General features: G+C 46.3%; 1 protein-coding gene across 21 annotated transcripts in view; it reads right to left on the bottom strand.

Moving 5' to 3' along the window:
- The window catches only part of celf2 (cugbp, Elav-like family member 2), an 850,872-nt gene that overhangs the window by 384,455 nt on the left and 452,890 nt on the right, over positions 1-13,527 (bottom strand). The gene's annotated exons all lie outside the window — the stretch shown is intronic.

The raw sequence follows: 13,527 nt of genomic DNA, 5'->3' as shown, positions 1-13,527 counted from the left end.
GGGATACTTCAAATGAATTCAATGTTTCATCCTGGACGTGCAAGAACACGAAAAGGCCAAGAAATCATCTGAAGGCTGACCTTGGTCAGAAAGAGCCTTTTTTTGAAAAACCCTAGTAAACAATAGTTACCTTGTAGGCGATGTTCTACAAGTTGAATGCTAAGTAATTGCACCAAACAAAGAACCAGAGTTCTGAACAGGACCTAGAGATGAATGAAACAGAGTCAGCTACAGCTCAGTGGGTAGTAACGGGTCGGAAGGTCATGGACTCAAGTCCCACTCGCAAGACTGGGGGGGGGGGGCACAAAATCTGGACTGTCACCACAGTGCACTTCACAGGGAGTGTCGCACTGTTGGAGGTGCTGCCTTTCAGATGAAACATTAAACAGGGATGCCTCCTGGGTGGACATCAAAGATTCAATAGTGCGATTTGGAACAGCAGGCAAGGGAGTGGTATCCCCCCCCAGTTAGCATTTATCCCTCAATCGATTATCACCAGAAACAGAGTGGCTGGATTTTATCACTCTGCTGTTTATAAGAGCTTGCCATGTGTAAACCAGCAGGCGATTCTGAGGCATTATTCTTGTCATAATATAGGAAAAATATTTCATTGGCCATGAAGTAGCCTGAGAATCCCTGAAGCTTTGAAAAGCCCCGTATAAATGCCAGCCTTTGTATTTTGCAATCTTGAATTCAAGCCGCGACAGTTAATTGTCTCTCTGTTACAGAAGGGAAGTGTTTATTGGAGGGTGGAGGTGAGGTAGTCAGATAAGGACCAACAAGAACAGCAACTCCCAGCTGCCAGTTAAACAGTTTGACTGAACTAACTCTACAGCGGCTTTATCTTCCTCACTAAAATGCTGAACTCATAAAATCCATCAGCAATAATTTCATCACCATTTGGAACCTCTACAAATACATTATTCAAGCTGCTTTGTTGTTAGAGAAACATCAACAGCTGTCCTCCAGCCCCTCCAGCAATTACCCCCATCTGCCTGCTTTTGTCTAACTACTGGAGCATCCTTCTTTCTCTTCCTTCTGTACTATTTCTATTCGAGGGACAGCCAACCTCCACTCGACCAACTCAAAACTCAAATAATCTCAGTGATGATCCTCTGCTCATTATTCTTTAGCCAGCTGGAGGAGTTTTGGTCACAGTATTTGGTCCCCTTATTTGAGGAAAGATGCTGTGGCATTGGAGGTTGTTCACTGGCTTGATCCCTGAGATGAGGAGTTTGTCGGACGAAGAGAGATTGAACCGTTTAGGTCTATGCTTTCTGGAATTTAGAAGAATGAGGGGAGATCAAATCGAGGTACTCAAGATGACAAAAGGTGTGGATAAAATGGACACAGAGTGGATGCTTCCTCTTGTGGAATTTTGTAGGACGAGAGGTCATAGTTCCAGAATAAAGGAGTAGCAAATTTAAAACAAAGTCGAGGAGAAACTACTTCTCCCAGAGGGATATAAATCTGTGGAATTCACTCCCCCAAAGTGCAGTGGATGCTAGGTCAGTGAGTAAATTTAAAGAGGGGTTGGACTTTTAATTGGTAATGGGTTGAAGGGACATGGGGAGAGGGCAGGAAATACAGGTCACGAAAATGCTATCCGACTTCAACATTGGTACCTTCCAAGTTCAGAGATCGGCAATCTTTCACACAATCTGGTGCTTTGAATCTTTTGCTCCAATTGTGATGATTAGTAAATGTTTGCCTGTACTATGATCATTCCACTTGCCAAGTTGTTGTCCCCTGCTCTTCAATATGCTGGTCAGCAAATTGCCGACAGCTCTACCAATCCTTTGGTTAAAGTCTTCCACGTGTTCCTCTCGGCGAGTTGCCACACGTTGACTTGCCGAACAAACCTCTCCTAAGACATTTCAGCTTATTCTCAAGTCAATCCATAATCACTCTCGTAGCTCAGTGGCTGAACTGCAACATTTTGACTGCTCTTTTTTTCATTGAGAAAAGAAGGGAGGGAGAAAACAAGGAATTACAAGCTGGTTAGTTTTGACTTGTGTCATAAGGAAAATGCAGAAAAGTGCGAAGAGAAAGGCACCCAGAAGCCTCAATACAATTGGGTAGACTCAACAAGGGACATCATTTTTCGACTAATTTATTAGAGATTTTTCAAGGAAGTCACAGCAATGTGGATTACGGGGAGCCTACGGATGTGATATACGTTGCCAAATGCCTTCTGCAAACCTAAGTATCAGACCAAAGGTCACAACACAGAATAAGACTACTTGGTGTTAATATGAATAGAGAATAAGTGAGCTAACAGGAAACAGGAGAAATGGGTCAAGGTGTAACAACTGCAGTACCACAAGAACCAGTGCTGGTGTCTCAAAAACTAATGGTGTGGATGAATACAATCAATGTACAGTTGTTGAATTTGTTGTCAGCACAAAGGTAGGGAGGAAAGTAAATTGTGAAGGGACCATGAGGAATCTGCAAAAGGGATTAGACTTACAGTGAGGAAACAGGCCCTTCGGCCCAACAAGTCCACACCGACCCGCCGAAGCGAAACCCACCCATACCCCTACATTTACCCCTTACCTAACACTACGGGCAATTTAGCATGGCCAATTCACCTGACCCGCACATCTTTGGACAATGGGAGGAAACCGGAGCACCTGGAGGAAACCCACGCAGACACGGGGAGAACGTGCAAACTCCACACAGTCAGTCGCCTGAGTCGGGAATTGAACCCGGGTCTCAGGCGCTGTGAGGCAGCAGTGCTAACCACTGTGCCACCATGCCACCCACTAAATGTAAATATGTTAAAGGAGTAGACAAACATTTGGAAAATGGGGTATAATATGGGACACTGCAAACTTGCCCACTTTGGCAGGATGAATAAAATAAAAACTCCAGCTTATTTTTCAATTGGAGAGAGGATGCAAACCCGAGGACTGGGGGAGATGAATGCCCTGATGTATGAATCAGAGTTGAAGTGTGGGTACAGCAAATGAGTAAGGAATTTTATGAATGCAAAATTGTTCAAAGAGTAAGAGGCCATTCAGCCCTCAAGCCTACTCCACCATTCAAAAGGTCATGGGTGATCCAACTGCAACCCAATATCTCCCTGCCCGCTTAGTGTGTTGGGCCTAAAAATGATAACTTCAAACCAAACCAATAAGGGTTAATTGTAAAGAGTTAATTACTCACGGCAATGAGAAATGGCGGGAAAGTTAAAAAGCACATGAAGAACAGGCCTGATACAGGCTGCTTTGACTGAGAGGTAATCACACGACACTGCACTGTCAATGAGAAATGTCCAGTTGTGCAGGTACATGGATTTGTGTCTCAGTCTGTTTTGAAGGTTGGAAAAGTGCTGCTGTCATCATGAAATGGAGATTCAGCCCTAAACATCACATTCAGAATAGCATTAATAATAGTATTGCCCCACTCAGCAGACTTTTCATCTCTGGGATAGGGATTGTGAGACTGAAATGGAATCTGAGAAAGAGCGCTAAGAGCACCATCATCAAGGTCCCTGATGTAGAAGGCAGCGTGAGACACACCAACAGGCAGAAGACAGTGTGAGACACATGAACAGACAGAAGGCAGTGCGAGACTCACCAACAGACAGAAGGCAGTGTGAGACTCACTAATGGACAGAAGACAGTGTGAGACACACCAACAGATAGAAGGCAGTGTGAGACACACCAACAGATAGAAGGCAGTGTGAGACACAGCAACAGACAGAAGAAAGTGTTAGACTCACCAACATGCAGAAGGCAGTGTGAGACACACCAACAGACAGAAGACAGTGTGAGACACACCAACAGACAGAAGGCAGTGTGAGACACCCTCACAGACAGTAGGCAGTGTGAGCTGAAAATGTGTTGCTGGTTAAAGCACAGCAGGTTAGGCAGCATCCAAGGAACAGGAAATTCGACGTTTCGGGCCAGAGCCCTTCATCAGGAATGAGGAGAGGGTGCCAGGCAGGCTAAGATAAAAGGTAGGGAGGAGGGACTTGGGGAGGGGCGATGGAGATGTGATAGGTGGAAGGAGGTCAAGGTGAGGGTGATAGGCCGGAGTGAGGTGGGGGCGGAGAGGTCAGGAAGAAGATTGCAGGTTAGGAGGGCGGTGCTGAGTTGAGGGAACCGACTGAGACAAGAAGGGGGGAGGGGAAATGAGGAAACTGGAGAAATCTGAGTTCATTCCTTGTGGTTGGAGGGTTCCCAGGCGGAAGATGAGGCGCTCTTCCTCCAACCGTCGTGTTGTTATGTTCTGCCGATGGAGGAGTCCAAGGACCTGCATGTCCTCGGTGGAGTGGGAGGGAGAGTTAAAGTATTGAGCCACGGGGTGGTTGGGTTGGTCGGTCCGGGCATCCCAGAGGTGTTCCCTGAAGCGTTCTGCAAGTAAGCGGCCCGTCTCCCCAATATAGAGGAGGCCACATCGGGTGCAGCGGATGCAATAGATGATGTGTGTGGAGGTGCAGGTGAATTTGTGGCGGATATGGAAGGATCCCTTGGGGCCTTGGAGGGATGTGAGGGAGGAGGTGTGGGCGCAAGTTTTACATTTCCTGCGGTTGCAGGGGAAGGTGCCGGGAGTGGAGGTTGGGTTGGTGGGGGGTGTGGACCTGATGAGGGAGTCACGAAGGGAGTGGTCTTTGCGGAATGCTGATAGGGGAGGGGAGGGAAATATATCCCTGGTGGTGGGGTCCGTTTGGAGGTGGCGGAAATGACGGCGGATGACGGTGGACTCCCTCGTCAGGTCCACACCCCCACCACTCCCTCGTCAGGTCCACATCCCCCACCTACTCCCTCGTCAGGTCCACACCCCCCACCACTCCCTCGTCAGGTCCACATCCCCCACCTACTCCCTCGTCAGGTCCACACCCCCCACCACTCCCTCGTCAGGTCCACACCCCCCACCACTCCCTCGTCAGGTCCACACATCCCACCAACCCAACCTCCACTCCCGGCACCTTCCCCTGAAACCGCAAGAAATGCAAAACTTGCGCCCACATCATCTATTGCATCCGCTGCACCAGATGTGGCCTCCTCTATATTGGGGAGACGGGCCGCTTACTTGCGGAACGCTTCAGGGAACACCTCTGGGACGCCCAGACCAACCAACCCAACCACCCCGTGGCTCAACACTTTAACTCTCCCTCCCACTCCACCGAGGACATGCAGGTCCTTGGACTCCTCCACCGGCAAAACATAACAACACGACGGTTGGAGGAAAAGCGCCTCATCTTCCGCCTGGGAACCCTCCAACCACAAGGTATGAACTCAGATTTCTCCAGTTTCCTCATTTCCCCTCCCCCCTCCTTGTCTCAGTCAAATCCCTCGAACTCAGCACCGCCCTCCTAACCTGCAATCTTCTTCCTGACCTCTCCGCCCCCACCCCACTCCGGCCTATCACCCTCACCTTGACCTCCTTCCACCTATCACATCTCCATCGCCCCTCCCCCAAGTCCCTCCTCCCTACCTTTTATCTTAGCCTGCTTGGCACACTCTCCTCATTCCTGATGAAGGGCTCTGGCCCGAAACGTCAAATTTCCTGTTCCTTGGATGCTGCCTGACCTGCTGTGCTTTAACCAGCAACACATTTTCAGCTCTGATCTCCAGCATCTGCAGACCTCACTTTTTACTAGTAGGCAGTGTGAGACTCACTCACAGTCAGAAGGCAGTGTGAGACACACCAACATATAGAAGGCAGTGTGAGACACCCTCACAGACAGTAGGCAGTGTGAGACTGACTCACAGTCAGAAGGCAGTGTGAGACACACCAACATATGGAAGGCAGTGTGAGACACACTCACAGACAGATTGCAGTGTGAGACACACCAACAGACAGAAGACAGCGTGAGACACCCTCACAGACAGTAGGCAGTGTGAGACTCACTAACAAACAGAAGGCAGTGTGAGACACACCAACATATAGAAGGCAGTGTGAGACACACCAACAGACAGAAGACAGTGTGAGACACACTCACTGACAGTAGGCAGTGTGAGACTCACTAACAAACAGAAGGCAGTGTGAGATGCAATCACATATAGAAGGCAGTGTGAGACACACCAACAGACAGAAGACAGTGTGAGACACACTCACAGACAGAAGACAGTGTGAGACACCCTCACAGACAGTAGGCAGTGTGAGACTCACTCACAGACAGAAGACAGTGTGAGACACACTCACAGACAGAAGACAGTGTGAGACACCCTCACAGATAGTAGGCAGTGTGAGACTCACTAACAGACAGAAGGCAGTGTGAGATGCAATCACATATAGAAGGCAGTGTGAGACACACCAACCGACAGAAGACAGTGTGAGACACACCAACAGACAGAAGGCAGTGTGAGACACACCAACCGACAGTAGACAGTGTGAGATACACCAACAGACAGAAGGCAGTGTGAGATGCAATCACATATAGAAGGCAGTGTGAGACACACCAACCGACAGAAGACAGCGTGAGACTCACTCACAGACAGAAGGCAGTGTGAGACACACCAACCGACAGTAGACAGTGTGAGACACACCAACAGACAGAAGGCAGTGTGAGACACACCAACAAACAGAAGGCAGTGTGAGACTCACTCACAGACAGAAGGCAGTGTGAGACACACCAACCGACAGAAGACAGTGTGAGACACACCAACAGACAGAAGGCAGTGTGAGACACCCTCACAGACAGAAGGCAGTGTGAGACACACCAACAGACAGATAGTAGTGTGAGACAGACTCACATACAGTAGGCAGTGTGAGACTCACTAACAGACACAAGGCAGTGTGAGACACACTCACAGACAGAAGACATTGTGAGACACACCAACAGACAGAAGGCAGTGTGAGACACACCAACCGACAGAAGACAGTGTGAGACACATCAACAGACAGAAGGCAGTGTGAGACACACCAACAGACAGAAAGTAGTGTGAGACAGACTCACATACAGAAGGCAGTGAGAGACACACCAACAGACAGTAGGCAGTGTGAGACTCACTCACAGTCAGAAGGCAGTGAGAGACACACCAACATATAGAAGGCAGTGTGAGACACACTCACAGACAGATGGCAGTGTGAGACACACCAACAGACAGAAGACAGTGTGAGACACGCCAACAGACAGAAGACAGTGTGAGACACCCTCACAGATAGTAGGCAGTGTGAGACTCACTAACAGACAGAAGGCATGTGAGATGCAATCACATATAGAAGGCAGTGTGAGACACACCAACAGACAGAAGGCAGTGTGAGACACACCAACAAACAGAAGACAGTGTGAGACTCATTCATAGACAGAAGGCAGTGTGAGACACCCTCACAGACAGAAGACAGTGTGAGACACACTCACAGACAGAAGGATGTGTGAGATACACTCACAGACAGAAGGCAGTGTGAGACACACCAACAGACAGAAGGCAGTATGAGGCACACTCACAGACAGAAGGCAGTGTGAGACTCACTCACAGACAGAGGGATGTGTGAGACACTCTTACAGACAGAAGGTAGTGTGAGACACACTTGTTCATAAATGGATATTATATAGTTTATGCTAATAGATTCACTCACTTGTTTGCATAGCTTTCCAATATATATTAAGTATGTTAAAGTCATAAATTTGCTATGTGTGCATCATCTTGGATTAATTTTGATCAGACCTTAAGGAACTCGTTAGGTACATTCTGCTGAACAATACACTGTTTGGCCCCAATAACCTTTTACCTCTGTACTTCCTAACAATCAATCCTGGTCTTCAATAAAAATATTCAAAAACCGACTGCTACCTGGAGTGATTGTAACAAGGTCAGCCTTGTGGACTTGATAGAATATGAGTTCTCTGATTGGGTCTGTTGATGCATAGCTTACTGAAAGTGGTCATGCAAGTAGATAGGGTGGTATAGAAGGCGTATGGCATGCTTGCCTTTAATGATTGGGCAACTGGGTACAAGAGTCAGGATGTCATGTTGCAATTTTATAAGACTGTGGTTGGACCACACATGGAGTATTGTGTTCAGTTCTGGTCACCACATTACAGGAAAGATGTAGAGGCATCAGAGAGGGTGCAGTCAAAAGTCACATAACACCAGGTTATGGACCAACAGGTTTAGAGAAAATTTAAGCTTTCAGAGTACTGTCCCTTTGGCGGGTGAAATCACATCACTTGAGGAACAGGCAGTGCTGTTGAAAGCTTGTGATCTCAAATAAACCTGTTGGGACGCTAACCTGGGATCATGTGACTTTTGACAGAATTTCAATAGATTTCTGTGAGGACTCCCCTCAGCCTCCATTGTTTCAGAGAAGACAACCAGAGTTTTTTCTAGCTTCTCCTTGTTCTTTTGACCTTGCCTACCCCAGTCCAACATCAGTATCTCCACACTGCAAAATTTTGAGATGCATATGAGGTTGACATTCAGAATGTTTTTCCCAGAGTTAAAATGTCTAAAACTAGGAGGCATGCATGTAAGGTAAGAGGAGGGAAGTTCAAAGGAGATGTGAGGGGCTAGTGTTTTACGCAGATAGTGGTAGGAGTGTGGAACGTGCTGCCAGGGTTGGTGGTGAAGGCAGGTATGATAGGGGCATTTAAGAGGCTTTTAGATAAGTACATGAATAAACAAGGAATGGAGGGATACAGACCAAGGGCAGGCAGAAGGGATTAGTTCAGCACATGATTGTGGCTAAAGGGCCCATTGCTATGTTGTACTGTTCTATGTTCTTGTATGCTGAGTGCAAGTTGGGTGATTCAACATTTTGTTTGTGTGCATGGAATGTTGTGTGGTGTGAAGCCAGGTAAGTTTGTACCTGTGTCCATGTATGTGCCTGTTTTGGCATGAGTTTCCCCGTGACCTTCCCCATATTCCAAACAGACCATGTTTTCCTGGTCCAACAGTCAGCTGATGTTTAGTGTTCCAGCTCACAAAGCCGGTAACGTAGGCTCCGTGTAATCTCCGCTGATGTTAACTCAACTGCTGTGCTTCTAGCGTCTTCAGGATTTGTTTCAGAATAGCAACAGCATTAGGATTCTATTGGACACCTATCAAAGGAATTCTACCTGAGCAAGAACCAGTGCTATTAGCAGAGAGGCAAAGAACCAATAAATAAATAATTCCTGAATGTGAAATATACTTTAATAAAACATTAGATAGCACACACACAGATTTCACCTGTGGAAATATGGAAACCCTCATTGCAAAAACTGCACAAGAAAGCATCAGAAGACAGTTCATTCATAAATTGTCGTGCTGGAGCAGAATCACATTAAATACTTGCCTCTGATAACACAAACTACAAAAAGCAATGAGTCCAGGCACACAAGATCTTTCAGTTTTCCTCCAGTTGTAAGGACCTATTTTTAAACCACTGCACTAGGATATTCCACAGGGGCCCATTAAACTACATTTCTCAGCAATTCTCGACAATATGTCGGTGAGAAGTTTCTAAAAAAACTCTTCTCTTCCTTATAAATTGCATTCTTCAGTGTTCAAAGGAATCCTGTTCTCCCAAATTATAACTGAAGGTTAGAGAAGATTTATGATTCAATTTGATGGGGATGGGGAAGGGATGCGAGAAGGACTAAGAGATTCATGTTGCTAAGTAAAACCTTAGAGTTAATTTAACAAAAACTGTTTATTTGGTATTTAATTTTGCTTGTCCTGTAATCGAGATAGATAGATGAAACATATTTCCTCCTAATCATGACGAATATATTTTCATTTAAACTATTTTATTTTGATAGGTTTAATACAATTGGGTGGTGCTATTGGGGTTTTCATATCAAGCATAGCAATGAGTCTTACTGAACGTACTGCGATGGATTGGGTCTCGTAGAGTCATAGAGATGTACAGCATGGAAACAAACCCTTCGGTCCAACCCATCCATGCCGACCAGATATCCCAACCCAATCTAGTCCCACCTGCCAGCACCCGCCCATATCCCTCCAAACTCTTCCTATTCATATACCCATCCAGACGCCTCTGAAATGTTGCAATTTTACCAGCCTCCACCACTTCCTCTGGCAGCTCATACCATACACGTACCACCCTCTGCATGAAAACGTTGCCCCTTAGATCTCTTTTATATCTTTCCCCTCTCACCCTAAACCTATGCCCTCTAGTTCTGGACTCCCCGAACCCCAGGGAAAAGACTTTGTCGATTTATCCTATCCATGCCCCTCATAATTTTGTAAACCTCTATAAGGTCACCCCTCAGCCTCTGATGCTCCATGGAAAACAGCCCCAACCTGTTCAGCCTCTCCCTATAGCTCAAATCATCCAACCCTGGCAACATCCTTGTAAATATTTTCTGAACCCTTTCAAGTTTCACAACATCTTTCTGATAGGAAGGAGACCAGAATTGCATGCAATTTTCCAATAGTGGCCTAACCAATGTCCTGTACAGCTGCAACATGACCTCCCAACTCAATACTCTGACCAATAAAGGAAAGCATACCAAACGCCTTCTTCACTATCCTATCTACCTGCGACTCCACTTTCAAGGAGCTATGAACCTGCACTCCAATGTCTCTTTGTTCAGCAGCACTCCCTAGGACCTTACCATTAAGTGTACAAGTCCTGCTAAGATTTGCTTTCCCAAAATGCAGCACCTCGCATTTATCTGAATTAAATTCCACCTGCCACTTCTCAGCCATTGGCCCATCTGATCCAGATTCTGTTGTAATCTGAGGTTACCCTCTTCGCTGTCCACTACACCTCCATTTTGGTATTATCTGCAAACTTACTAACTGTACCTCTTATGCTTGCATCCAAATCATTTATGAAAATGACAAAAAGTAGAGGGCCCAGCACCGATCCTTGTGGCACTCCACTGGTCACAGGCCTCCAGTCTGAAAAACAACCCTCCATCACCACCCTCTGTCTTCTACCTTTGAGCCAGTTCTGTATCCAAATGGCTAGCTCTCTCTGTATTCCATGAGATCTAACCTAGCTAATCAGTCTCCCATGGGCAACCTTGTCAAACGCCTTACTGAAGTCCATATACATCACATCCAATGCTCTGCCCTCATCAATCCTCTTTGTTATTTCTTCAAAAATCTCATTCAAGTTTGTGAGACATGATTTCCCATGCACAAAGCCATGTTGACTATCCCAAATAGGTCCTTGCCTTTCCAAATACATGTACATCCTGTCCCTCAGGATTCCCTCCAACAACTTGCCCACCACCAAGGTCAGGCTCACTGGTCTATAGTTCCCTGGCTTGTCTTTACCGCCCTTCTTAAACAGCGGCACCACGTTTGCCAACCTCCAGTCTTCCGGCACCTCACCTGTGACTATCGATGATACAAATATCTTAGCAGAGGCCCAGCAATCACTTCTGTACCTTCCCACAGAGTTCTCGGGTACACCTGATCAGGTCCTGGGGATTTATCCACCTTTAACCATTTCAAGACATCCAGCATTTCCTCCTCTGTAATCTGGACATTTTGCAAGATGTCACCATCTATTTCCCTACAGTCTATATCCTCCATATCCTTTTCCACAGTAAATACTGATGCAAAATATTCATTTAGTATCTCCCCCATTTTCTGTGGCTCCACACAAAGGCCACCTTGCTGATCTTTGAGGGGCCGTATTCTCTCCCTAGTTACCCTTTTGTCCTTAATATATTTGTAAAAACCCTTTGGATTCTCCTTAATTCTATTTTCCAACGCTATCTCCAGTTGGCCTCAGAGGTGAAGGAATTGAGGGAAATGGGTCAGAATTCTGCATTCAGTTTATCATCCTCAGAGCCTTGCTGGATAATAAACCAATGAACATTTGATTATAGAGGTCAGAGGGTGACGTTGACCAAGGGATTATCATTGACCAAGATCCCTGGGAGAGGTCTTCTTCTGAGAGACAGCACCTCAGATAATGCAGCATTTCTTCATCAATGTTGCCTTGGAAGGGGTGGTGACATGCTTAAATAATCTTTATCAAAATTGCCCACATCCACCAGTGAAGGAGTATGTGGTAGGGGCGGGAGGAGGTGCTGGATTGAGAGTAGGCCTGACATGCATAGGGACAAATGGGAGAAATTCTGATCAATGCAGTCTCATAGACGTTCATAGAAGCACGACAGTGCGGAAAAAGGCCATTTTAGGCCCAACAGGGCAAACTTGAGGATTGCAGATGTTGGAAATCAGAGTAGAGCTGTGCTGGACATTCCTTTGAAGGGCCTATGCGCGAAATGACGATTCTCCTGCTCCTCGACGCTGCCTGACCTGCTATGCTTTTCCAGCACAACTCTAATCTAGATATACATTGGGCCCAACAGGTCCATACCGACCCTCTGAAGAGTATCCCACCCAGACCCATTCCCCTACCCTATTAGTCTACATTTACCCCTGACTAATGCACCTAACCTGTACACTCCCGAACACTATGGGGTATTCAGCATGGCCCAATTCACCTACCCTGCATATCTTTGGATTGTGGGAGGGAACCAGAGTACCCAGAGGAAACCCACGCAGTCATAGGGAGAACGTGCAAACTCCACACAGACAGTCGCACTGAGGCTGGGATCAAACCCCGTTCCCCAGTGCTGTGAGGCAGCAGTGCTAACCATTGGGCCACCATGGCGCCCATCTCAGGAAGATTACTTATGGATTAGATTACCTGATTGTTTAGGCCAATCGAACACAGTAGAAATGGAATGCCCATCAGTTACTGCTGTTATTGTATAAAACAATTATCCAGACACCATCTAACGCTTCACTTGGTTAAAGTTGCCTCTATTACCTCAGAGCTAGTACTCCATTAATTTCAATGAAATTACTCTTACATTTCAAAATGTTATTAATGTGACAGCAGTAAAGAGTTTCATCTCGTTACCAGTAACACAATTTGTGTTGTTACGCACACTTGATGGGAGCTGAATGTGAATGATTTTCATCTCTGACCTTTCCCTTTGTTGGCCTGCATCACTGTCCCAACCAAGCTCACATACAACTTCAAAAAGGGTATTTCGAAAAAGATTTGCATTTACACAGCTCCTTTCAACTTCTTGGGGTGTCCCAAAGCACTTTACTCAAAACGAAGCACATTTTCAAGCATGGTCGCTGCTGTGTAATGGAGGGAAATCAAGGACAGTGGAGCTGATTCCCAGAGTAGAATGTACTGAGGGTGCACTGTGCAAAATTGCTGGCTTGCAATTTCCCATCCTTTAGAAGTGACACTTTAGGGTTCAATCCCATTTACATCTCCTCATTCACGTTCCCTGAACAAAGATGCCCGATATCATCTCCTTCATTCTGCCTGTTTCACATGGTGTACTGAAATGCCAGTCTGGGGTGAACCTAGAGTGAACCTTGTTCTAAACCTAGAGTGAGACTCTCGACAGCATTTGACCCAGAGACAAGGGGCAGAACTAACTGAGACAAGCAGACTATACCGGCTCGTGTGAAATTTCCATCTGTCTTCCACTGACATCTTCAAGCCCCTCCTCATTCTCTCTCACTCACACACACACACACACACACACACACACATGCTTAGATCCAGAATATACATTTGTCATCTCAAATACTAAACTACAGTGCTGTTCACTGTTGTCCAATGACCACATTC

This window comes from Hemiscyllium ocellatum, chromosome 23, assembly GCF_020745735.1.
Source record: "Hemiscyllium ocellatum isolate sHemOce1 chromosome 23, sHemOce1.pat.X.cur, whole genome shotgun sequence".
In the NCBI taxonomy this organism is placed as follows: Eukaryota; Metazoa; Chordata; class Chondrichthyes; order Orectolobiformes; family Hemiscylliidae; genus Hemiscyllium; species Hemiscyllium ocellatum.
Note: the sequence above shows the minus strand (reverse complement) of the source record. Positions and strands in the feature narration are given on the sequence as shown.